Below are 26,700 nucleotides of genomic sequence, written 5' to 3' on the forward strand. Positions count from 1 at the left end.
TTTATTCCTTTCGGTTGGAATGCTGTTTTCAAATGTCACAACCTGGGAGTTGAATTGCTACAAGTGAGAAGGTAGACGTAACAAGTCGTTACAATTTTTAAGTGGGAAATGTATGGCAGAATACTGTTTACTTACTTACTTTATCCTTTAATAATTATCTATTTAGCTCTTAGTCCTAATGGGACATAACACAACAACAATCTCTCAATTTAGCCCTGTTTTGTACAGCATGTTATGCCTTGTCCCATGTGAGTTTTAACTCTCTGAACTCTGCACTGTTTACACATGTCAAGTGAAGATGTACATGTAGCGTCAAAAGGTTTTGCTGCTGTAATGACTAAGCCTATTTAAAAACATGACAACATCAACAACTGAGTACCGCAAGGTTGTCTTTTTTTTTGAGTACGGGTTTCCATCCAAAATGTAGGCAGATAAGGTTTGTGTGAAAAACATGCCGGGAAGCAGCTGGACAAATTAAGACGCGCACTGTACATCGTTCAGGGAGAGTATGGGAGGGGGTCGCCCCCTCCCACTTGGAAGATTTTGAAAAGTAATTCCCTGAGATGCAATGTGGTGATTCTTTTAGCAAACATTGTGTACATTTGTTGATGATTTTCTCCAATCCAGTGTTCATATAAACGTTATGGCAAAAAGGTTAGGGAAGATTGACTCACTCAAGCTAATCGCTCCAAAAACAAACAAGTAGAAGATTTCAATAATAAGTAGAAATTTTTCATTTAAGTTTCGCCTGCCTTACTAGTGTTTGTTTTTTTCTTGATACAATGTAAATTACACTTGCACCGTTACTTTGCACATTGCATCCCTAAATTGGCTGCCTGTTAATGACAGACTTTACTTGACCAATGCCGTAATGATCTTTAAAAGTGCTAATAAACTCTTCCCCGAGTACTTAATTGAGAAATTTACTCGGCGCTCACAAATTCACACTAGAAATACTAAACAACCTGGTCAACCGAACATTTCAAGGTGCCGTTGAACCACTGGACAGCGGTCCTTGACCTACCATGGGGCTAGGCTCTGGAATAATATAAGATCTTCAGACTCTGATCATCGTTTTTGGAAAAGAATTGTCTACCTACTTTTTTCTGATAAATCTATGAATTTGTAAAAAGTAAATCTAATCCATTGTATGTCACTAAGTTTTTAATGCACATTTATTACCTTAGCTATTTGATTATTTTGTTAGTTACAGTTGACTCCCGATAACTCGAACCTTCAGGGGAAATAGAATGTTTGAGTTATCGAGGCTAAAATTATATAGAAAATGGTCTGAGGGGAAATGAAAATTACTTTGAGTTAGCAGGGGATTCAAGTTAGCAATGTGAGTGGCGAATTGCGCCAATTGCATCACGTCGCTTTTCAGCAGTCTGTTTTTGAACACAAACATGGACGATTCTGACGATGAATGCCAGGTAATTCATTGCGTCTCCATTTTTGATCCCTGATTTCTTCAACATCTGAGGTGTTTGTCTGAGCATCATACAGTTGCTTGTTAAGTCAGTATTCATAGTTTTGACCCTATTCCATCTTCATGTTGCTATTTATCATTCCCTGTTTTTGCACTGCTCCGCTAGGAACTCCTGGCACTATGACCCACTAAGTGCAGACTCGGCCTCTCTGGAAGCCCGAGTAACAAGCAAGTTATTATTAATAAACTAGTTTTAATCAAAGATTTATAGAGCAGCGCATTCACGTGCAGTTTTCGCATGTCTGGTTTACTTTGGTGGTGTTTGAATGGCTCGATAGAAAACTAAGTTTGATTGAATGTCAGATAATGATCTGCACGTGAAGTCGAACTAGCGATGAATAGATTATAGCCTGTGATAAAAGTATTTTTAATTAATTAAGTATTAACTTGTACTGGACAGACATTTTCCAGGAGATGCATTTGAACTGTTGGCAACACTTAGAATTCAATTTCAGATCGCCAAACACTTGTAACAAATATTTCTAGAGACAATAAAGTTTTGACCAGTGACCCCGCAAGACAGCGCGTGCATTGCCAAATGTTTTTAAATTTTGTGTATGTGTTTGTTTACACTGTCATCAGAGGTCGAGCAGTCCAAATTAGTTTAGACAAGAAACTTGATGCCAAAGAGTTTCTATTTCTATCTCATGGAGAAACTATTTCTTCATGAGAAATCGTGTATATGCATATCTTTGCATTGACGTAATGAATTCAATAAAGAAATCACACTCGTGTACCCATACTTTTAGGTCTGATTAAGGAGTTCGAATGCTACCACCTTAGTTTTCTGTGAAGAACAAAATCTGGGAATAAAGGACAGTCATGTGATTAAACTGACGGTGGATGACTGGAAAGAATGGATTACTCTTCTTAGTTGCTAGCCTTCACTTATTGTATCACTTTCATTTTTCTTTCTTTTTCTCTTTCTTTATGCTTTTGTTTTGTTTTTATTTTCTGAGCTGATACCAGTTTATTTTTGTTTGATTTAATTCTTTAAAATTTTATTTTACATATTTTTCGCGTAATTATGATAATTATTCGATGTTCCGGGATGTTCCGGAATGTTCCATGTTCCTGGTTTTATCGACGGCCGCACTTAACTGGGGGGAAGTAGTATATAGGGAGGTTGACAAATACCGTTTCGCAGAGGGAGAAGCATTTCCCCGTTTTGAACCCCCCAGGTGTAATACCAAAGCTCGCAAGCTCGCTTCGGTTAAACATAGGGGGTTCAAAACGGGGAAATGGTGCGTCCCTCTGCAAAACAGTATTTGTCAACCTCCCTATATACAACTACGGGGAAGGGAGGGAAGGGGAGGGATTCCAATTAGATAGAAACGACCCCGCTGTTATACCGCCCGAACAGCGGCAATGGTTCGAGGAACAAACAAGTGTGCGTGGTTGATGCGTAGCTGGAAAGAAAACTGTGCAAAGAGCTGTGTCGGCCCTTATTGCAGGCAGCACAACTATCAACTCAAGAAAAGCATGAAAATTCCTACCCCGTGCAGCAGCTGCGGAGTTGGGGTTTTGTGTGATTACTGTCTTTGCATTCCATGTGGCGGGAACGCGCTAAAACGGCGGCTTATCCGCAAGTGCAAAAAAGCAAAGAAAACTTTTGAGCTTGTTTTGCTCGAGCTGGTGTCAACCCAATTAGAGATATGAAACCTTCCGTTATACCACAAGTCACTATGTCTTCCGTTGACCAAAGGTTTGAAGAAATTCTGAAAGAAGAGTTTGCAAAATTTGATCCAGCAACGTTGCAGTATTTAGAGCAATTACTTGCAGAAAACAAGCCGGCTGTTAGAGAGATTGTTCAGAATGTGCTGAATGAACCTATTTCCCAAGAAACTGAGAAGCGTTTGCAAAAACCTTACCAACCAAGACCCCCTCCCCGGCAAAGAAAGGTGAGAAAAACGCAAGAGCTTCTGAGGGAGTATGACCCTTTTCCAGCACAGAACATCGGAACAGTGACAGACTACCAGAATGAGATTCTGGACCTGTTCGATGATGCAACACATGAGGGGGAAGAGAGTAAAGGACAGCGCTACATTCGATGGCGCTTCATCAGAGGTCTGGAAAAAGACCTAACAACAAACTTTATGGAAAAAATTTGAGAAAATGTTGACAAATCGTTTTACCTGAGGCATGTTTTCTCGTACCAGTTGCGCAACATTCAAGATGGAACGGTGATTCTGTACTAAAAAAACCACGCCTCACCTTGGATAAACAGACTAGGAGAGGCAGAAGAATGGCTGAGTGAAGAAGAGACGAAACGACTGGACCATGACAAAATCGAAAGACCATCAACAAAGTGGGAGTTTGTAAGCTTTTTTAATGTCGACCTGAAGGTTGTGGTTGACAGTCAACCATTGTTGGGCGCAGGCTCCTTGCCAGACTGCCTGCCCAACCTTGCCCATGGCGGGGCGATGGCGGCTTTGGATACGTATAAAGAGAACTTGTGTCTTTGGCATTGTATCGCTGTACACCGAGGAGCGCGTGCTGATCGAAGAACAAAAGCAGCCCGCGGTCTGGCCAAGAGTTTCTTCAAACTCAAAACCCTGCCGACTGACTGCCCAAAAACGTCTCTGGATGAATTAGACAAGGTTGAAAGGCATCTGAATCAAGGTACAGCTTTTTCAGACTGGCTCGGCATCCGGGTGTATGAGCCTGGGAGGGGGGAAGAAGTGGTATGGCACCTTAGATGAAACCCATCAGCAAGTTTGACGAACATTCTGACAATCGGCATCTACGAAGGGCATGCGTTCGTCATCAAAGATATTGCCAGGTTGGCCAAAAATTATGCATGCACGCATTGCAGAGCGAGATTCACACAAGTTTGGAATCTCCAATGTCATTTTGCAACCTGCAGTGCAGGAAAAACGGTAATCGATTGCCCGGGTGAAAGGGTCGAAGCCCCACAAACAGCTTTCGAGAAAACTTTCTACCCAAAGGACAACGCTTCCAAAGAATCGCTTGTGTGGCTTGAACGAGAAGCCAAGCGGCGGAAAATCCAGATTCACCACACAATGTCCGGGCATGGTGACGAGCGTTGGGTTGAGCACGCACCTGTCGACGGGTACAACCACGCAATGAAGACTGTATTTCAATACCACGGCTGCCACTGGTGTCAAAAATGTTACCCACAAGATCACAACAAAAGCATTCACTGCAACAACCAAACGCGCGAAGACATGTACCAAGCCACAATAAAATGTACAAGATTCCTGCGGGAGGCCGGCTACCAAGTTATCGAGGCATGGGTGTGCGAAGCTGGGAAAATTGCCGCTGATCCGCTGCGGGCCGAAACAAAAAGCTACCTGCAGGCGATCTTGTACAATTTCGAGGTGTATGACAATAATAATCATCCAAAGGAGCCGACGCCCGCGCTCATGATTGAAAACGTGCACGTGCCAATTTCGGTGAGCGTTGGCGACACCCTTGAAAGAGAGCCCACCCACATCTGTGAAAGAGACCCTGCGGAGTTGGTGTGCAAGTTTATGGAAGAGCTGGAGAGAGGTGGAAAAAACATCTGGGCCCAGGTACGAGTGGAGTTTGTGCCAGAAGATGTGCACCTACTTCCAAAAGCGCAGTGGAAAAAAAATTGAAGAATGGTGCAACCAGGTTCCTGTCGTCGGCTTCAAGTCAGGAAGTTACGATCTGAATCTGATCAAAAACCACTTCGCCAGCCGCCTTGCTGAAACATCGGCCAAACTCAGAGTGGCAAAAAACGGGAACAAAACCATGTTCTTGCTCACTTGGGGACTCTGTTCCCTTGATATCATCAACTACCTTGGGCCAGGGATGAGCTACGAGAAATGGGTGAAAGCCTACAAATGCAAGACAGTGAAATCGTGGTTTCCGTACGAATGATTTGACACCCTCGAAAAGCCTGATTTCCCTGGGCTCCCAAATACGAGGAGTGGTATTTGAAGCTAAAGGGCGAATACGTTCTCATGCGGGATGAATGGGAGGGGTGCCAGCGATTGTTCAAAGAAAAGGGCATGCGTTCCTTCTCAGACTGGCTGCGCTACTACAACAATCTCGATGTGGCTCCCGGCCTTGAGGCTCTGGAAAAGATGAGAAACTTCTACACCGAGAAGGGAATTGACATTCTAAAAGACGCTGTCAGCATCCCAGGCGTGAGTTTACATTACTTGCTCCAGGGAGCGGTTGAGCGTGGCACGGAGCTTTACAGCATGGGCAAAGAAGCGTATGAGATGCTGAAAGAAGCTGTTGTCACGGGCCCGAGCCTTGTTTTCACAAGGTACAGCAAAGTTGATGTTACAGAGATAAGGTCTCATCGAATATCAGAACCATGTCTTTGCAAAAATATCCTTGGTTATGACGCCAACGCCCTCTATCTTTTGACCATGCTCAGAGAAATGCCTTACGGGAAGGAAAGGGTCGTGCATTACAGCGGCGAGTTCCAAGCGGAGGTGGCTCCTGCACTAACGCACAGGCTCAAAGAAGGAAATTGGTTCGGATTTGCCGAAGTCGACATCGAGATTCTAGAGCGCTTGCATGCAAAGTTTGAGATGTGTCCTTTCTTTTACAACAAAAAGGTGCCTCTCGAAGCTGCGCCGAAACATATGGCAGACTACTTAACTCGAACTGGCAGAAAGCGTGGAGACGGAAAAAAACTTGTCGGGGCGCTGTCTGCAGAACGGTTGTTGCTGTACGCCCCTCTGCTGCTGTGGTACGTGAACCACGGGGCAGTAGTCGCAGAGGTTTATAGAACAATCGACTACCAACCGGCCAAGATCTTTCCCTGGTTCGTGGAGCATGTGATGGAGGGACAGGGAAACAGCGTGTACGGGAAGCTCATTGAAGCTTTGGAGCGGCAAACAAACGTGATTTACACCAAAGACGAGAAGGTAGTCGACAGAGCCTTGCGAAGCGTGTATAACTGATCTTAACGAGATCGGGAACGCGTATGAGTTGGAAAGCCGGAAGCCTCGGATCACAATCAGACGGCCGTTTCAAGTTGGAATTGCTGTCTATCAGCTGGCAAAGCTGCGGATGTTGGAATTCTATTACGACTTTCTTGACAGGTATTTCAACAGAAGAGATTTTGAGCTGGTCCAGATGGACAGGGACAGTAACTACATGGCTATCTCTGCAAAGCAGCTCGAGAGCATTGTTTGGCCGGATCTGAAGCAAGAATTTGAGGCACAAAAAAATCAGTGGCTGGCTTGGGACAAGTGGAGCGGTCGGACCCAAGGTCTCTTCAAGCTTGAGTGCGAGGGCAACCGGATGATCGCGCTCTGCTCAAAGTGTTATTTCGTTGACGAAGCAGAGGGCGAACAAAAGAAGTTTAGCACGAAGGGGATGACGAAGAAGCAGAATGAGATCACGTGGCAGTGTTTTAAGGCAGCAAAGATATGGCAAACAACAGAGGTTTCAGGATGCGGAACGGGCAGATGGTCACTTACGAGGAGAAGACGCTGGGGCTGAGCGCTTGTTACGACAAGCGTTGGGTGCTGCCCAATGGGATACACACCGAACCAATTGAATTTCACATTTAGTTCATGTCAGCCGGAGGAATAGTGGTGTTTGGAGGGACAACGAGCAGTTCTTCACGCACAAAGCCGTGCTTGGGACTGTCACGCAAATAGTAGAGAACGGGTTGATCTGGTTTGGTGAAAGATCTTTCAATGCTGTAAACCTTCAAAGACCAGATTGGGTCTGTGGCTCTTTTTACACCGCCTTCAAGCTCTCCGGGTTGGTAGAGATAATGAACTTGGACAAGGGAGGGGAGTATTTTTTCGCTTTTTCCAACAAGCCTTGAATAAGGTATCGATGGCCTTGCATAAACAGCTTTTTCTTTGATGGCAATGGCGGGTTTCTTGCCGATAAGGCTTGTTACCTCGTTGTTCAAAGCCAAAACAACTTCTGGAAGTCTTTTCACCCAGGCAGTGGACCACTGGCCCTAAGGGAGTCGCATTTCCACGGCGTACTGGTGCCTGAACAAGCGCTCAGCCAGGGTGCGGTTGAAATGTTCAACAATGGCCTGGTCACGGTGAATGTCAAGGCACCTGCGCCAGATATATGTTTTGTGCTTTTCCACCTCTTTTGTGACAGCAGCCATGAATTCGCGCCCTGGGTCAACCTGCAGCATTTGAGGCCATTTCAGAGGCACGTGCTTGTAAATCTTCTCAAAGGCCAGGGTGACCTCATCAGAATTTTTCGAAGTCAAGGGTTCGGCCTCTTTGTAGCGGTTGACCACGTTGACAACGGTCAGCACGTATTTGAAAAGTTTGCGCCCGTGGGGCAGTTTGTTGTGCGGCAGAAAAAGAAGGTCCGCCTGGTGGACCGCGTTGGGTGTGGGAACGTTGAATTTCGGCCGAGGAATTCGCCTCGGCGCGGGGAGGAATATCTGCCAGAGCGCTTGCTTGATCAGCCACTTTTTTGCGGTTTCTTCAGGTACCTTGGTGGCCTTGGCTAATTTCTTGATCGCGGCAATACCTTTCCAGTAGCCACCGGGGCCGTAGTATATCTTTGCGAGTTTGGCGTCCATAGCATTACTATAAGGAGGAGTAAAAAAAGTTTAAAGGAACCGGAAGGCGGCGTAACCCAGAGCGAGCCCCCGGCGCCCACGAACATGAGTTCACCATTTTTCTGCTCCTCGCTCTGCTGATAGAAATCTGAGAACTTGGGGGGTACCATTTGTTTGTCAGGATGCGCCTGGTTATAGAGTTTGAAGGCATAGTCAGTGTTGGTGAAGTTCTGCTTGGCCTCTGCCTTTATTTGCACGTTGGTCGCAATCCAGTCAAGAAGTTTGGTGCGGTTGCACATGTATTTTGCATAAGCCACTTGGTACGCCTCGAGAGCTTTGTCATGGCACTTTTTTTCTTCAAGTGCAGCTTTGTCGCCCCCGCTAAGCGACCTCGCCAGATAATTGCCTCCGATAAAAGCCGTGGCGTTCAAAACAGCCCTACCAACCATAATCGTGATGCTCGCCATGGTGCTATATAGCAGAGTCTTTTTTTAAATCATTAATTTCAGACGCTGGCGGGAAGGATTTTTTTGGTCCTTGAGGTATTCTTTGAGAGCGATGCTACCTGCCACGATGGCGGTGAACTTCACGTAATTCATCGCACTGCTGCTGGGATCAGAAGTAAAATTCTCTTTGTAACCTTTTTTGTGGTCCAGCCAATGCCAGCGGCTAAGCCAGTAATAGTAGCGGCGTCAATGATGGTCTTGACAAGCTTATTGTTCTTTTCGGACATGGTGCGTTTGATATTAGGAAAATAACAAAAGTTTAAAACAAAATTAATTTATATCTTCTTCTTCTATTATTCTTCTTATTTCTTTTATTCTTCTTGCCCTTTCTGCAGCCGTGTCATAAAATGTTCCCTTGATAAGATCGATGACTGTATCATAAGCCTTTACAGTGAAGTCGTACCATACTATCAAAATGCCAATAATTGCGGCTGAAGAGATGAGAATCTGGGGAACGTCAACTTTAAGCATGTTGATATATTCCACTCGGGAAAGTTTAAATCATTTTTCTTAAACCTTTTGGCTGTGATGCGTGAGCAGGTTCTGGCTCAACACGCACGGGCTCAGGCACGGGCTCAGACATTTTTTGTGGAACGCGGCCTTGAGCTCTTCACGTTTGTAATAAATCCCGACCAGTGAAACGGCTATGCTGCCAACAGCAAGCCATTGGGTGGTGCTGAGGCTGTTATTTTTTTCTCCGCTGCAGTTTGGGCTTTCGCCTTCTGTAGTCGGGGCTGGCTCAGGCGCCGCTGTGGTGGCTTTTGCCTTGTTGCTTGCGATATAAGCCTCTGCTGCTTTTTTCTGCTGCTCCCAGGCCAGCCGTGTTCTTTCAGCAACCAATTTACCTGCAGCCACACGCTTGGGATTTTTTACGCGCTCCATTGTCGTAGTTGTCGCTTGGTGTGTGATATCGACGGCAGGCGCTGTATGGGTCTCGCTCTGAGGTGCACTCTCGGATTGTTCGGTAGACATTCTGAAACAAATGTGTATGCTAAGCAAATATAATGCTGAGCAATTACTCTGTGGTCATTCTGCAATCACTCAGCGGGCGTTGAGGATTACTGTTGAGGAATTTCTTCCAATTTTACTTCGTCCTTTCTCTCCAAATGGGAGTTAAAATCAATATGTTTTGCGGTGATCAGCGCCACGTTGGCCGCAGCAAGAAACTGGCCGCACTTCAAAGCAAGGTTGCCGGACAGATTGGAGAGCTCTTTGTTCAAGATGTAGTCGTTTCTGAGCTCTTTTTGGTAAGCGTCGATGTCTTTCATGTTAAGCGCATTCTGACCGCTTTGGTTACAAGAAAAATGAAGCTGTTGATCAAACTTTCTGTTGACTTTGAGCCCACGTATGTCTCGTAGCGTTTCGTGTATTTCTTGACATCTTTGTCGCGTAGGCGCCTTACCTGCTCGTGGGTTAACTGCACTCCGATGGCCTCTTTTGCTTTGCCTGTCGACACCAGCACGGCCAGCTGCTCGCGAAGAGCAGGAACGTCAGGTCCGGGGGTTGTTGGAACTATGCCAGCTGCTGGACCACTCGGCGGCTCGGGCTCGGTTTGAAGTAGGTTCATAACTTCTCCTAACACAGCCTCTTCTTCAGCTGACATTCTGTCGCCTTGTGCAACAATATATAGACCTTTCTTTTTTTTATTCAAAATAACTTAACCCCGTAGGGGTGGCGAAGCAAGAACACAAGATAAGAGAACTTTCTCTCTTTCAGCTTTGAAACCAGACCTTTCTACTCATCCTGAGAGAGTTCGCCGGCGTAATCATCGAAGATGGCTTTCGTGGTCTTGGCCAAGGGGGTGTAAAAGAGAACGATCACCGCCACGTTCTCCCGGAAGGAAGCTGTTATGCTGGTCATCTTCTGGGTCAGCACACAAACGCTGATGCTCATATGCCAAGCAGAAAAAGCGAGATTCACCAGCTCGCCAGTGTGCCCTTTCACGTCTTTGGAGGCCCCGCAGTAATCGAGTATTATGAGTGTGTTTGCGCCCTCGAAAAGCCATCTCACTAGCTTCAACCCCTTTTCCACATCGTGCTGCTCGCACATTATCACGTGCATTCTTGGGTCATTTTTGCCAATTTGGTAGTAGGTCCTGTTGTGCGCGAATGTGGGGCAGATGATAACAATGTAGTCGAACTTGCCGCGGAAAGGGCCGTAGACCTGGTCAACCGGAAACCTCAATTAGCCTGAATTGGTAGGCCCCACGATGAGAGCGTTGAAGGGAATCTTACCGGGGTCCATGCTCCTATTCAATACACCACAGATTCCAACTGTCTGTCCATAATGTTGAACTGGGCGTCGGAGATGAGGAATATGTGGCACTCCACATTGCCTGAGCCTTCACCTTCCGTTTAATTTGCAGTTGGATGCCTGAATGACTGTTCACGAGGCGCATGCCGCTACCGTGCAACAGCCGATCCGCTATGGAGCACATATCAATCACAAGCCCGAACTTATCGGCGGTGTAAAACTTTGTCGTATCCATGTGGTCGGTTCCATTTTTTTCTTTCGGAAACATGCGACTTGCCTCTCTCCACATGTCAATGTCTTTGATTCCGTTGTTGTGAAGCATGTTGGGCGAGCCGTTGACCATGACACTGACTTTTGTGAGATTGGGGAAGATGAATTTTTCTGAATCTCTGGCGCTCGCAGCATGCGGCTCTATGAACAGGAGGAGGGCTTTGAGTGACCTTATTTGGGCGTTGAATTCAATGTTGAGAAACGTGCCAGTGTCTTTTTTGAAGTTTACCTTCGTATAGTGCTGCACGTAGTCGTAAGCAAACTCTTTGCCGCTGGTGTAAATGCTGACTGCCTCGTCTGCCAAAGTCTTGCTGCGGATCATTTCGTACTCGAGCTTGATGTTTTTCAGCTTGTATTTCAGCTGGATTGAATGGGAACGTCTGACCACATCTTTAGCTTTAGCAAGTGTTACAATGACCTTGAGGTCGTTGTAAAGGGCCATGGGGTAGAAAATGCCATTGTCAGTTACCAGCTGATTGTCCAGCCTGATCCGGTACCTGTTTCCGAATGCCCCGTTTAGCGTGTTTTCAGCGTCAACACCCGAGGTTTTCTTGTCTCCCGCGCCTGAGCAGATCTTGCATAGATCCTTGCTCTGAATCCCTTCGAGAATCATGTTGTCTCGTTCTTTCTGCAAAATAACAAGGTCTTCCAAAGTTTTGTATAGGCTGTATTGGTCTGTGTCTTGTAGGGTGGTACCTCCAAAATTCACTTTCAACCTTTAACAAGAGCCCGTGTGACGTTATTGACAAGGAAGTTGTTGGCATGCCCTCCAGAAAGGTCGATTTCAAAGACAAGCGCTAGCGAGCCCGGCACCAGAACCTCATTCTCGTGCTGCTTGGGCACTCTAACATCTAGCTCATCGCCAGGGTTGGCTTCAGTTTTTTTAAAGGCGATTCGATTGACCTCGCGCTTGGTCCTCAAGGCTTGAAATGTCTTTTTATTATACATTGGGCGAAGATTCTCTTGCACCGACATTGTATAATACACCAGCGATTTTTTTCTAATTTAAAATAAGATAATTGAAATATATTGCAATGGCAGAAGGTGGTGGTGAATTTGGTTACGAAGACCTGGAACTTGACAACCAGCTTGACCACGACGATGACGATGATGAAGAACAAGAGGTTAACAGAACCCAACCTTTTCAACCAGGTGCGGCATCCACCCCCTACCATGGAGGCGAACAAATGGCAATGCATACTATGCAGCACGAGCAGTCTGGCCTGCCTGACACTTCTTATCAGGAAGAAGCCCCTTTGCTTGAAAGAACACCTTCGGTCACTGATCTTCAAAAAGAAAGTTATTTGCGGCAAAAACTCAAAAAAGCTGTAGATACGATAAAAGGCAAATACCCTGAAGCAAACTTTGAAAAAATCATAATTAGAAGAGGCAGTGGAAAAAATGAAGGAAAAATTGTTGCTGTTGGGTCTAGAAAGGGTGAGTACAAGATTCTAAAAGATGATGAGACAGGCTTAATGAAAAGTTTTTTAGACAGCTTCAAAGATCAACTTGGGCCGAGGGCTGAAGAAATTATAGCCGAAGACCGCAATACAATCCGAGAAGTTGAACAAAGTCTTAGAGAATCTGAAAAGCAATTAAAACAGAAAGACTTGGTTGCAAGGAAAAAACAATTAGAAAGAAAAAAACAAGAGCTTCAATAAAAAAAGGGAAAAATAATGAAAAGATTGAAGCTCTTGAAGATGAACATGGCACCAGTCTTGAAGTTGAAGCAGAAGCACACAGGATTAAGCTGCTGAATAAGAATTATAAAACCGAAATTGAGAATATGGATCAACAAATTCGCGAGCTTGAAAAGAAAATAAAGAACAAAGACAAAGAACAAGCAAAGTTCGACAGAAACAGAGAAATCCTTGAAGCAAAAAAAAAGCGCAACAAACGCTATGGAAGAAAGGCTCAACGAGACAAAACCTTTGGAAGACCTGAAAGAACAGGAAAGTGAGCTGCAGCGCCAAAACGAGGAAGACCAGGCAATCATCCAAGATGAGAATGCCTCACCCTCCGACTTACAAGCCGCAGAAGGCAGGGTGGCAGAAAGAAATGAGGAGCTCGCGCATTTGCAAACTCAGATTGCAGAAAGGGAAAGGACGTGGCCTCTCTTGGAAAGGGTAAAAGATATCTTCAAAAAATATGGCTTATTGACCGCTATTCTTCTCTCTGCGGGGGTCACAATTGGCACTGTCGTCGGTTCAATCACAAACGCTTTGAAAGCCACCGGAAAAGATTTGGGGAAAGGCCTGAAAGATATTGGCTCTAAACTTGCTTCCCTGCTTCCCGGGCTGATTGGCTCGATTGTGAGCTTCCTGTTGAAAGCTGCTGGCCAAGTCCTCAGATTTCTGGCCGAGCACACCTGGCTGCTTATTCTCACCGCAGTGGCGTTTTTTTTCTAAAAATATTTTAAGAAGCAGCGGTAGCTTACCGCCAAGCCATGAACAGCAAAGCTGACAATCCTACTACACCGACAATTACCGCTGTTTTGTTTATTTCATGTTGCAGCCTTGGGCTCTATTTTTTGCACCGGTGGCTGTGCTTGCTGAGTTTCGGTTGAAGCTGGTTTCCATGATTCGGCTGTTGCGGCTTTGTGTATCGGGTTGGAAGGATGGCTGTTGCGAGGGTTAATTTTTGACGGACCGCCTGCCATTAGTTTGAGCGCAGCTTTTTTTGTCTCCGGGTTTACCTCGTTGTTGATCCCAAGTTTCATCCCGGAGACAGCCTGTTTCAGCTCGTTGTTGTAACCAATTGTGCTTTTGGTGTTGATTATCATTTTCGCGGGCATAAGCCAGGCCATGGGGGCTACAGCAAGATTGAGCCTAACCTTTGCTTGATCCACCGCGAGCTGGTACCTTTGCACACTCTTGGCCAGGTCGGGCTGTCTGATTGAGTTTTCCACCAGAACAAGAAACTCTCTCTGGGCTTCTCTTGGTCGGCCACCAGAACCGAGAATGCTGCTGCGGACGTTCACTTGCGTGCCCAGAATGCAGTAAACGAAAGACTTGATTGACTGGTTGATTCTCGACAACCCTGCCTGTGTCAAACCAGATGCTGTGTTTGGCGCGAACCAGTCTGATTGGGTATCAGAAGCGGCACCCGGCTCGATATAATAAATCAGGTTTCCTTTTATTGCTTTCCCTCCTTCTTCACTGAATTTGTTCCACCCTGGGTATTTATAGTCAGTTTTTGTGGGGCCTGACGCGTACACGTAAATGCTTCCCAGGCCGTGGTTTGGCCCGTGTGTGAAGCGAAAATCGCTCGAAGGGTCAATGTTGAACTCCCCACATAGCCTTTTGTACGAAGCGACGTCATGATTGTTGAATTGGTTGAAAGTCGGATCTATGGGCAAAGCGCTCATGCTCTGAATTCCTCCTAGCTGGTACAAAATGCGCCTGACGGTGAAATACACATGGAAGGTGCAAAAAGCTCTTATCTGCGGGGGAGATTTATTCCGTTGTCAAAGATTTCATGTGAAATTCCACAACCCTGTGTCGCGCAGAAAACTGCGAAGTTGAGCTGTTGTGGCCAATATTTCATGTCAGGCCCTCCTAACCAGTGTTTTGATTCATCTGCAGAAGTATGCCCGAGTTTGGTTTTTTGAAATATTTCTCGGAATTTTGTCGTGAAATATTGGTCAGGCGTAACGTAGATTTGGATTGCGTCATTGAATATTTTCTTCAAGCTTGGTGCTTTGCCGTTGAAAGGTTCTGCAGGGATGGGCAAGGAAACTTTTGAACCAAGTGGTGACAATTGATAAGGAAAACCCGCGCTGTCTCCCAAACCGAGCGCCTGTTTCATTTCCGCACTCCAATACTGCCTGTCTGAGCCGAAGATGCTTTGTAACGAGCCTTTGCTTTCTTTGAAAAACACCTCTGCGGTTGTGTTGTTTTTCTTGTCGACGCTTTCTTGTGAAACGAACTGGGTTTTGTCCGCTTTTGGAAAGTGGTTTAAAAAATTTGTCCACGCCTTTTCCTTGGAGACTGCCGCTTTTTTCACAAACTCAGGATCTTTCCACAAATTTGCCATCTTATTTGGACACAATTTTGTTTGTTAAATATAAAACGGTTGTTCTCACTATTGTCACACAAGAGAACGGAGAGATTATCTATTTTTAAGACCCATTACCGAAAGTACATTTTATGAAACTCATTTCTTGTAGTTTTTTCAACAGCTGGGACACTTTGAAAAAAGAAGGTTCAGCCACCTTGGGAGATAAAGACAAAGATAGAGCTTTGTCAGTTAGTAAAATACTCCCAGGGCATTACAGTTTAGAAAGAATGGCAAAAGAAATAGAAGGTCTGTTCGGCAAATATAACTATAATAATTTGCAAACAGCAATAAATCAACCTGTTGGCCAGCTTGTAATCAGAAATTTGGGGCAAAAACCGATTGAACTTGATCGTGATTTAGCCGGTTTGCTTGGTATTGGGCGAAAGTTGATGCCTTTAACTATAGCATTCGTGAAAAGGCTTAGATATCCCACGACATATTTCATTCATAGTGATTTGCTCCACAAAGAATGGAATCTGTTCAATGGCAAAAGGGCAGATCTCTTAGCCCTGTTTGATGTCAAAGGGAAGCCTTTTGAAAAGGTAAGCTACCTTTTTTCTCCAGAACAGCCCTTGCGGCACTGCTCTACAGCCGAGTTTATAAATGGCATCACTATTTCCGTCAAAGATGAAAAAGGTGAACTCTTTGATTTCAAGGGCTTCCCGCTTCTTTTTGAATTAGAGTTAAATTAAATTTCTTTATATACACAATGTCTTCAGCAAATGTGTTGCCAAGCGCGCCGCCTTCTGAGCATGTCTATCCATTACTGGCGGCGCCTTCTGAAGATTTCCGCTTGCAAAAAATAAACAAGATTTCCAACACTTTGGACTGTGAGGTCGGCCACTATCGCCTCGTTGCTAAAAAATACAAACAGGCAAGAAAATTTGTTAATTGGAGTCCTGCCGGCTCCAGTGTTCTCTCGGCGGCATTTTCCAGCGCAAGTTTTGGCTCCGCTCTGTCTGTGGTTGGCCTGCCGGCAACAGTTCCTTTAGGTTGCGCTGGGGGGTGTTTCGCTCTTGTTTCTTCAGGGCTGATAATTGCCAGCAAAAAACTCGATTCGAAAATAAAAAAACATCAAGAGATTACCACTCTCGCCGCTGCCAAGCGGGATACAATCAACAGATTGCTCTCCAAAGCTTTGAACAACAACGAAGTGTCTTCCCACGAGTTTGACACCATCCTTTCTGAGTTTCAACAGTATAACTTGCTCAAGGAACAAGTCCGAGCAAAGATGCTTCGCAAACCATTGAAAAGAAAGCTTGCTGATGTTGATGTTCAGAAACTTGAGAAGGACATCCACGGCAGACTTGAAGCCGAACTGATAAAAAAAATAACAGACCCCCTGCTTCGAACTGACTTTTAGAAACAGACGGTTTTATTTGCATATTATAAAAAACATGATTGTCTGCTTCCACTTGATTGCGTTTTTCGCCCACGAATATTTCACACCTGAGTTGCAAAAAAATGTTGGCGATATTACTCACGAGGTCGTTTCTGTTATGCTTGATGCCGATGATGTTTTTTAGTAGGAAACATCCACCTTTTTCGCTACCGCTCCCTGCCAAAAAGGAACCACTCGTGCCAATCATAGGTCCAGGAGCACCCTTTTAAAAAATTCTTGTACCCAGGGCTGGCTTCTATGAGAGGTATTAACTCCATCGGCGGGCTTAGCGATACTTCATGAAGAGTTCCTTCCCTTTCGAAACAGGGGAAACAACATCCCTCGAAACGGCAGTTCGCATATTCAAAGCAAATTATCATTGGCACAATCTGCTGCATGTATTGGCAGAAAGGCAGTTTTGAAATATGCTTGTGTACCTTGTCCCAGCCCAAAGCCTTTTTTTCCCTTCTTTTTATTGCTAGATACTCCTTGCAAATGATCTCGTGAAGCTCTGGAGGGAGGTTTTGAATGGCATCTGAAAGTTGGCACTTTCTTGTTCCTTGAACCATTGCCGCTGTTTGGGCGGTATAACAGTGGGGTCGTTTCTATCTAATTGGAATCCCTCCCCTTCCCTCCCTTCCCTGTAGTAGTATATAGGGAAGTTGACAAATACTGTTTCGCAGAGGGACGCACCATTTCCCCATTTTGAACCCCCCATGTTTAACCGAAGCGAGCTTGCGAGCTTCGGTATTACACCTGGGGATTCAAAACAGGGAAATGCTTCTCCCTCTGCAAAATGGTATTTGTCAGCCTCCCTATATACTACTGGGGAAAAAGACTGAAGTCATAGTTAAGGCAGTGCCATTTGAACACTGGAGAAAACTCAACTTTTAATGGACTATTCCTGTATTTTCGGTTCATAAAATGATGCGCTGAGGTGTAGAACATTTTACGGCTAATTATAAATTAATCAGTTTCGATTCATGTCACGCACTTTTTCAGCGAATATTTTATTCCCTACGATCCAATTTGGGGTAAAACAAATTAATAACTGAACAATTTTATTTCCATTTTGTTTCTCCAATATCATGCTCAAGACTAACCTACTAGCATTCGGAGTAGGCGGCGCAGGTTTCAAGAATGCACTGATCGCCGGCTTATTTTGACAACCCTGTAACAGCTGGCTTGTGGTGTAACCCGCACTGGATTTCAAGCCAATGAATGTGGGCTTGCGAAAGCGTATTAGTTTCAGTGCAATCTGCACTAAACATAAGCCAAGTCTAGATATGTTGGTTTGCGTGTGTAAACAACTCCTGTATCGATCAGTTAATTTTCGAAATGAAAGAAAGCAAACCAATTATAAACAGCACGACAGAGCAATTTTGAAATAGAAGATAACTTACCTTGAACAAATGCTACTAATTTGTGACAGAAAGCTCTTGAAAATTTTCCCAAAACAGGGAAAACGGCTGCAATTACACGAGAACAACATGCCAGAAGCAATGGCCGACAGAACAACTTGAAATTACTAGTACCCAGTCTGCCAGACTATTTATACTCTCAGAGATCTGTCACGTGTCATCTCGTCCTCAAAGTGACTGACAAACAAGATCTGCCTCTGACTTAGGGTCTGTATGCATTCATGCATAAGACCCGACAAGGAGATTATGCAATAATTAGATTGTACAAAAAAAAACAGCAACAGCAGAAAAAAAAAGAGAGACAAAAGGAGAAGACAAATAACTAAGTTGACATGTATAATCATTGGCTCTGTAACGAATGCTTTACATTCCTATCAACATCATCACTACGGCTACACAAAGCATTTTTCGAAAATATATTTATGATTAAAGATTAACAATAAATTTATTTACCAATAACTCGTTGGAATAGTTGGTCGACGGAGGTTGAAGATGGCGGCTGCTAGGCGCTTCGGGTCTCTGGTCTTTGTGGCGTTTACTGTGGTATTTTGTCATCTTATATTTTCTGACCTGCACCAACAGCTCACTAAGATTACTGCACGGCCATTTATGGAAAACCAGACTCCTCCATCTTCGTGCTCTGAGCGAAAAGTTGTTATTCAACTTGGTCATCTCATAAGAGCCTCTTTGGCGAAGCACGGATTCTGAAGATCTCGTGTGGGTTTTTCAAAATGGTCGAAGCATGGCCAGACAACATTACTAGTGGCTGGACACGACCCACCCAGCGACATTACTATCTACTCAGATGTGCCTACCAATCCTGGCCCACAATACGGGAATAAGATCGAGTCTTTACCTACAAACAGTACAAAGACGAAACCAAAAGATCGGTCGTGCCATTATTCAAATTTGGTTCAAGTCCCATTGACTGCACCAGCAATTGTTTACAACAATAGACCACGGCTAATAAGGTGTTGTGTCTTGAATGCCCAGTCAGTTAGAAACAAAGGGCCTGACTTTGTTGACTATGTTTGTGATTCTAAAGTCAACATTGCTGTTATTACCGAAACCTGGTTGAAATCTGCTGATTCCGCTGCTAGGATTGCTGCTACACTGCCAGGATATCGGCTATTTGATCATCCTCGCCCAGATAGAAATGGTGGTGGCACTGGTATTTTGGCTTAGGACTCGCTTGTTGTTAAACAAGCTAGAGCGGGTATTTGTGATACCTTCGAGTACTCTGAGTGGATTATTGTGTCCGGCTCTGCGTGTCTCTGCCTAGTTAGTTGTCATCTACAGGCCGCCCTACTCATCAAGTCATCCGCGTACTGTGGGTATGTTCGTCACAGAATTCACTGAGTTCCTAGAATTGGTTGTTATGACAACTGAACCTCGTGCTGGCTGGTGATTTTAATATCCATGTTAATATCAAGACTGACAACGACACGGTTAAATTTTTAGACCTACTGTCATCGATGGGCTTACATCAGCATATTGACTTTCCTTCTCATATCTCTGGGAACACTTTGGATTTGCTGATATCCAGAACTTTGAATTCTAATCTTATACAAGATGTCCGACCTGGTACCTATTTCTCTCACCACTGTTTAGCACTTTTCATTATAAATATTTCGATACCTCAACTGTCAAGAAAGAAGGCATCTTTTGGGAAAACGAAGGCTATTGACATAACAGCATTTATGGAGAATTTGTCTGCTTCAGGTTTGTGCCAGGACCCACCATCTGAACCTGCGAAATCGATAGACTGTTATAACACCATCAGGGTGTTCATTAGGCATCGGGGATCGGAGAATTCTCCGGCTAAATTTCAAAGGCCTGTAGCCATTTTTTTATTCAGATGTGGAGCCGTTCAAAAAAATAATTTTTCGTTCATGTAAATAATGTACGGCGTTGAAAATTGTTTATATACATCTTGCTGAAATAGGCATCCGGCACGGACATTAAAACCTCTTTGTCAGTAATGAGTAATTTAAACGTCTCGGACATTGATTAAGCTCTGGCTTTACACTAAAATAATAATTATTGAATTTGGTACACTAATAAAAGAAAAACTTATCGACGGTTTGTGTGGAGAATTTCGTTAGCTCGAGGCGGTATTTACGTGCGAAAGTCTTGTTTTGAATATAGAGTAAACTTAAAATAGAAGTTAATGCTTAAAATAGAACAACTGAAAACGACAAAGTCACAAAAGAAAACTGGACCAAATTAAAGCCAAAAGCAATGAACTATCTACAATTCGGAAAAAAACGATTTTTGTGATGTGCTAGTATGCAAATTGAAGATGTTTATGGTATCTTTAATCTGAGTGTCAAATTACCGCTAACTTGGCAAATGCAAATTTTGGTAATTTCTGTTTTAATTATGATTTGAGAAAAGTTAACTTTTATTTATTACTGTACAGGGAACAAAGATGAAATATTTATTTATAATACTTTGTAATTCATTTCATTCAAGAAACTGTTTTTTAAACTGGACACGTAAAGTTTTGTGACTTTTGTGGTGAGAGTGAATGCATTCAATTATTTTCCGTCTGGCGTGTTGTCGCCCGGTTGTCGCCGACAGATCAAAAGTGGGAATATGTTCTCACGTCTCGTGCGGTAGGTTTTATTATTACAGCGTGTATATTTGTCTCAGAGAGAGAGAGAGTATTTCTCACCGACCATGTCAAAAATAACTCATTTTTTTGCTCCTACAAGCAGTGGTAGTGGAAAGCGCTCAAATGCAAGTTCAACCAGCGGCAACAACAACAACAAAGACGAAGAAGACGAACCGCTGGAACCGCCACCTAAACGGACTCTGAAGTCAACATCTTCTGAGGCAACTGAGGCGAGGTGTGCTTCTTCTAAAAAATCTTCGGTCAGTTCAAGTGTTGTCGAGGGCATAATCAAAGATCTCTTCACAGAAGACCAAAAGAAAGTATTGCACTACTACCACCGCTGCCGCGAAAGAAATTGCTCTGGCCTTGGAACAGATGAGAAACAAAGGTTGTCAAGCAAGAAAGACAAGTTCCAACACGAGTGGCTCTTCGAAGCAAACGTATTTTGTGAGAAGACAGGTTTGACTTGGCTTGTTTTTGTTGAAGGTGAGGGCATGTATTGCTTGATTTGCAAGAAACACAAACTTACGAATCAGCAAAACAAATCCGATATTTTCAATGAGAAGCCTTCTATCAGATACAAAACAACTGCAATTCTCGAACATGCTCTGTCGAATAAACATTCGGCGGCCATATCATGCGAAATGATTAACCGAGTTTCTGTTTTTCAAAGAGAACTGGATGAGCGACAGAAAGTGAACGACACCGTTCTTTTCAAAGTATTTTATTCAATTTACTGGCTGGCTAAGGAGGGAATCGCAAACAAAAAGGCAGCGGGCTTGTTCACCCTTCTGGAGAAGCTAGGAGTAAATGATCTAAAGTACTTTAATCATCGATCACCAGCATCTGTGCGAGAAATGTTTAGTACCCTGGGTTGTGCGCTGAAAGAGAATGTTGTGAAGCGAGCAAATACGGCAGGATGTTTTGGTCTCCTAGTTGATGATGTCTCGGATATATCAGTCATGGAGCAGATGATTACATTTATCCAGTTTTATAATGAGCACAGCAGTGAAGTCGCTGTAGAGTTTTTTTCTGTTGACAATTTGTCAGAGAAGCATTACTCTGCAAATGCCACAGCTATGTTCCAGACAATTCAGTCTAATTTGCAAGCATGCACTCTTTCTACCGACAAGCTAATTGGGTTGGCACGGATGGTGCTTCAGTCATGGTTGGGAGAAAAAATGGCCTTGCTGCTAAGCTAAAAGATGTCAATCCACGTTTGATTTCAGTGCACTGCATATGTCACAATCTAGCTTTGGCGTGCACTGATGCCAAGGATGATGCAAATTTGAAGTTCGTAAAAGAGGTTGAAACAGTGGTAGCACAACTATGGAAGCTCTTTGAGAACTCTCCAAAGCGACTTGCTTGTTACCTGAAAGTGCAACAGCAATTGAAAAGTCTGCAGCTTAATGATGAGAAGTCAAGAAAGATGGTGGCAAAGAAGTTGAAAAAGGCCTGTGATACTAGGTGGCTGTCCTTCAACAGTGCAATCCAGTCCTTGTATGCTGATTTTGTTGCTGTTCTGCAAACCCTGAAGCAGATGAAACAAGACCCAGCTCAACCTGCTGCGTATGGCTTATTGAAAAAGATCAACAAAGTGAAATTCATTGGTGCAGTGTACATTCTGAAGTGGGTTCTTCCTATTTTGGCAAACCTCAGCAAATCATTTCAGAAAGGTGCCATCAATTACGCCTCCATTAAGCCCTCAATCGACTACAGCAAGGACAGGCTGAATGACATCAAGATTTCAGAAGAACCCATCAAGCAACTGAAGCAAGATCTTAGTGATGGTGGTCGTCTTGAGACTCTTGAGCTTGTTTGCACTGAGGGTAATGCTAAGGATCTACAGGGACTTCTCCAGAAATACATCAAAGCCCTTGTTAAGAACATTGACAAGAGATTTAAGTCATCTCTGCCAGTTCTTAGTGCATTCTCAGCATTTGATCCTATGCTAATACCAAATAGGCAAAGTCCTGCATTCCAAAGCCATGGACAGGCAGAAGTTAAGGTTCTAGCTGACCATTTCTTTGATGATGACAGCGGGGCAGAGGAATTTAAAACGGAATGGAACAAGCTAAAGTACGATCTGCTGTCATGGAGAGAACACATCCCGAAAGAAACAGTGGATGGCAAGAAGGGCACACCAACCGAGTGGTCACTTAAAAGAGTCATGGCCATGAAGTCAACATTTGGACAGGTCTATCCAAAATCTGTCCAGGTAGCAGAAGCGGCACTGGCAGTTCCAGTCTCCAATGCCTGGCCCGAAAGAGGTGCTAGTCAACTGAAATTAATCAAGACTAGGATAAGAAGTCAGATTAAGAATGACTTACTTGCATCTCTCCTTCACATCAGCATCAATGGCCCTGTCCCACACACATCTGCCTGTGATTCTTTGATCAGCAAGGCTGTAGAAATGTGGAAAGGTGCTAAAAAGAGAAGAAAGCTCCCATGCCACAAACCAAGCACACAGCCACAAGCTGAAACTGAAGCTGCAACTCACACCACAGTCGTAGATATGGGAACACAGACAGAGACAACCACTGAGCTGCAGAAGATTCGAGAGGAGTATGAAGAGGCACTTCACGTTCTCCAGCTTGACGACATGGTTGAAGGAGAGTTGGACTCCCTGGAAGCGTTTGCCAAAAGCATGGAGAGTGATGACAGTGAAGACAGTGGAGTTGATGAATATTAACCCAATCATAAATGAGAGCACCCAAGGAAAAATGCTATATTTCCTCGATCATATTGCACCATTTTGAGAAATAGCTTTAATTTGAATGTTAGATTTTTTTTTGGTATATGACATTACTCTTGGAGTAAAAGAGCTAGAGCTCTTGTGGAACATTACTTGCTTGTTAATACAAAGAAGAACTCAACACTTTAGAACCATTTTCAGGTGTGCATTGTTTGTTTAGTCGCTAACTAAAGAGAAATGAAATTTGCTGTCAGATAACAGGAAATGGCATCTCAGGGGATTCAAAAATCCAAAATTTCCTGGGGCAGCATGCCCCCATACCCCCCTAGGAAGGACCAAGCTTCGCTCGTTCCGTGAAAGAGCTTCGCTCTTTAAAAAATCATTCTCCTGTTACTTTACACTACTCTCCTGCTATTTCAAATATTAACAAAAACCCTGACCATGCTTGCTGGATTACTTGATTGTCATGCGCCGCTAAAAACCAAAACTGTCACGGTTAGACCCCAAGTACCTTGGTACTCGGAGGAAATCCGTGAGGCTAAGAGAGCACGCAGGCGCGCCGAAAGGAGATGGAGAACTACCAGGTCTGTCGCTGATCTCGTTGTATTCAAACGATACAAAAACCATGTTACGCATTTGCTGAAAGAAGCAAAATCAGCTTTTCTAACGGATTTTATCAGCCAGAATTCTGATAACCAAGGCAAGTTATTTTGTGCTGTGAAAAACCTTCTAGTGGAAAAGAACTTGTTATGCTTCTCGGACTATACGGACAAATCAGTGCTTACAAATGACATTGGGAAGTACTTTGTGCAAAAAATCAGCCAACTGTGCGAAGAGCTTGACCAGGGTTATGTCCCGAATGATCAGGGTTATGTCATGGATGACAGTGTTGTAAATAGTGACTCTATAATTCCTCCGACTCATATTGAAGCTTTTGAGCTATTAGCCGAGGATGATGTGCGTATGCTCATTGCGAACTCTAAATCAACATCCTGTTGCCTCGATCCCTTACCCCCACACTTACTGAAGTCCTGTAGTGAACCACTTATTCCGGTGATCACCAACATAATAAACAGCTCGTTGGAATCGGGAATTTTTCCTGACAGCTGGAAAGAGGCCGTGGTCATACCACTGTTAAAGAAACTAGGACTCGAATCTCTCTTCAAGAACTTGCGTCCTGTAAGCAACTTGGCTTATATTTCCAAGCTCACTGGGCACACAGTATTCAATCAGACATATGACCACCTTGTCCGGTCCGGTCTCTATCTGCTATTACAATCGGCATATCGCCGGTATCACAGTACGGAGACAGTGTTGGTCAAAGTTGCTAATGATATTCTATTGAATATGAACTCGCAGCGTGTTACACTACTTGTCCTCTTAGACTTAAGCACTGCTTTTGACACCGTGGACCACGTGATTTTGCTAAAACGCTTGACCACTGATTTTGGTATAAGCGGGAAGGCTTTAGAGTGGTTCTCCTCGTATTTGTCGGGACGCAGCCAGCATGTTTTGTTTGAGGGGGCTACATCTGATAGGCTGTCTCAGCCCGCTTCTGTTTGTGGTTTACGCCTCCAAGCTCTTTGAGATAGTACAAGTCCACCTGCCGAATGCGCACTGCTTCACTGACGACACACAACTTTACTTGTCTTTTAATCCTAACAGTCCTACGGATCAAGTGAAGGCATTGGAAGCTATGGAGCGATGCATTAGTGACTTACGTAAATGGATGTACCGGGACAAGTTAAAGATCAACGATGATAAGACTGAATTTCTTGTTATCGGATCGACACAGCAGTTGCTGAAAATTAATCACTGTTCAGTCCATGTTGGCATGATCGATATTAAGCCTGTTAAGGTAGTGCGTAATCTAGGCGCCTGGTTCGACTCGCATTTTTCTATGTCGACCCATATTTCTAAGTCTTGTAGTGCGGCATTTTTCTGGTTACATAATATCAAGAGAATAAGCCACTTTCTGCCTAGGGATAAATTAGAAATGGTATTGCATGCCTTCGTTACAAGTAAAATTGATTATTGTAATGGACTTCTCTATGGACTACCAGACTGTGAAATAGCTAAATTGCAAAGAGTTCAAAACGCTGCAGCTAGGCTACTTATGTCATGTAAAAAGTATTACCATATTACGCCCATTTTGATAAATTTACACTGGTTACCAGTAAGATATAGAATTAATTTAAAATTTTTATTACTTACTTTCAAAGCCCTCTATGGCATGGCACCTAGTTACATCATTGATTTAATTCATATTAAGACTATTACATGCTATTCGCTGCGCTCTACTGAAGGTGTTTTATTAAAGCATCCTTCGGGGAGAATGAAAAAGTCATTTGGTGATAGATCCTTCAGTGTGGCTGCACCCACTCTGTGGAACGCTCTTCCTGTTAGCCTCCGCATGATCAAATGTATTTCCACTTTTAAGTCAAATCTTAAAACTTATCTTTTTAAATTAGCTTTTAATATTTCTTAAATATGTATATATAATAAATCATGTAGTGTTTATTATACTATTATTTTTAAATTTAAATGTAGATTTTTAATACTTGTATAGTTTTAGGTTATTTATTGTTGTAATGCACTTTTGATCACCTGGTATGTTAAAAAGTGCACTATAAATCAATAAATTATTATTATTATTATTATTATTATTATTATTGTCTTAATTTCTGATCGTACAAATAATATTTGGCATATAAAAACCTGAAGTTTAACTTTCTGATAATGTTTGATTCCTTGCGCTAAGTGTCAACTTTCATACCAGAAATTAATTCAGTTGGTGAAAGACTGATGGAGGTGACATTTTCTTTGTTGAACCATTTTATATGACCTCTAAAAAGAAAACCTGGCTCCAATTACAGCTATGGAAAGTGTGAATTATGGAATCATTCATTTCACAGTCTTCAAGTTAAAAACAAATTCTTTGAAAAAAGATTGATTCTATGCAAAGTTACAAACAAAAAACGTTTCTTTGCATTAATTATCTTAAACTGATAGCTGTCAACAGGTTGTCACAAGAAGTAAACTTGCATTAAAAGTCTTGTGACAGATTGCTGCATATGAATGATTACCAAACGTTTGTGCTTGCATGGTGTAGTCGACGAGCTGGTCTGGGTGTTCTCTTTTTGTAGATTGTTGATTTAAGTTTAAATATGTAGTTGAAGAAAGCAAAAGTGCATGTCCAGTTGCAAGTATGAAGAAAGCAGCACGGAGGAAAAAGTCGCGAGAAAAGGTCTCAAAAACATTTGATCGAAATTGGGCTGATGCGTTAGCTGCTAGTGATAAAGGTTCCTGCTTTGAGCAGGAGAAGTTGCTTGCACTGCACGAGGAAGATGTTTGACATTTTCTAAGCATTACTTCCTTGGCGCTTTTGCTGTTTGAAGTGGTATCTCTTGGGTTTCCTTCACATTGTTTACGAGTGGGCTCTTTCGTTGTCTACATCTAAGCTAAGGGTTTTAGAAATCAAAAGGAAGAAACTTAAGCAAAAATAATTTTCTTACT

At 43.4% G+C, this 26,700-nt stretch overlaps 1 protein-coding gene and 2 pseudogenes across 1 annotated transcript in view; 2 read left to right on the top strand and 1 right to left on the bottom strand.

Annotated features, from left to right (window-relative positions):
- Nucleotides 1–26,700, bottom strand: part of LOC110065443 (uncharacterized) — a 425,702-nt gene that overhangs the window by 75,859 nt on the left and 323,143 nt on the right. The gene's annotated exons all lie outside the window — the stretch shown is intronic.
- LOC149097288 (uncharacterized) lies at nt 12,046–13,443 on the top strand (annotated as a pseudogene).
- LOC149097289 (uncharacterized) lies at nt 24,497–26,539 on the top strand (annotated as a pseudogene).

This window comes from Orbicella faveolata, unplaced genomic scaffold, assembly GCF_042242905.1.
Source record: "Orbicella faveolata isolate gen_17 unplaced genomic scaffold, um_ofav_v1 contig_47, whole genome shotgun sequence".
NCBI lineage: Eukaryota > Metazoa > Cnidaria > Anthozoa > Scleractinia > Merulinidae > Orbicella > Orbicella faveolata.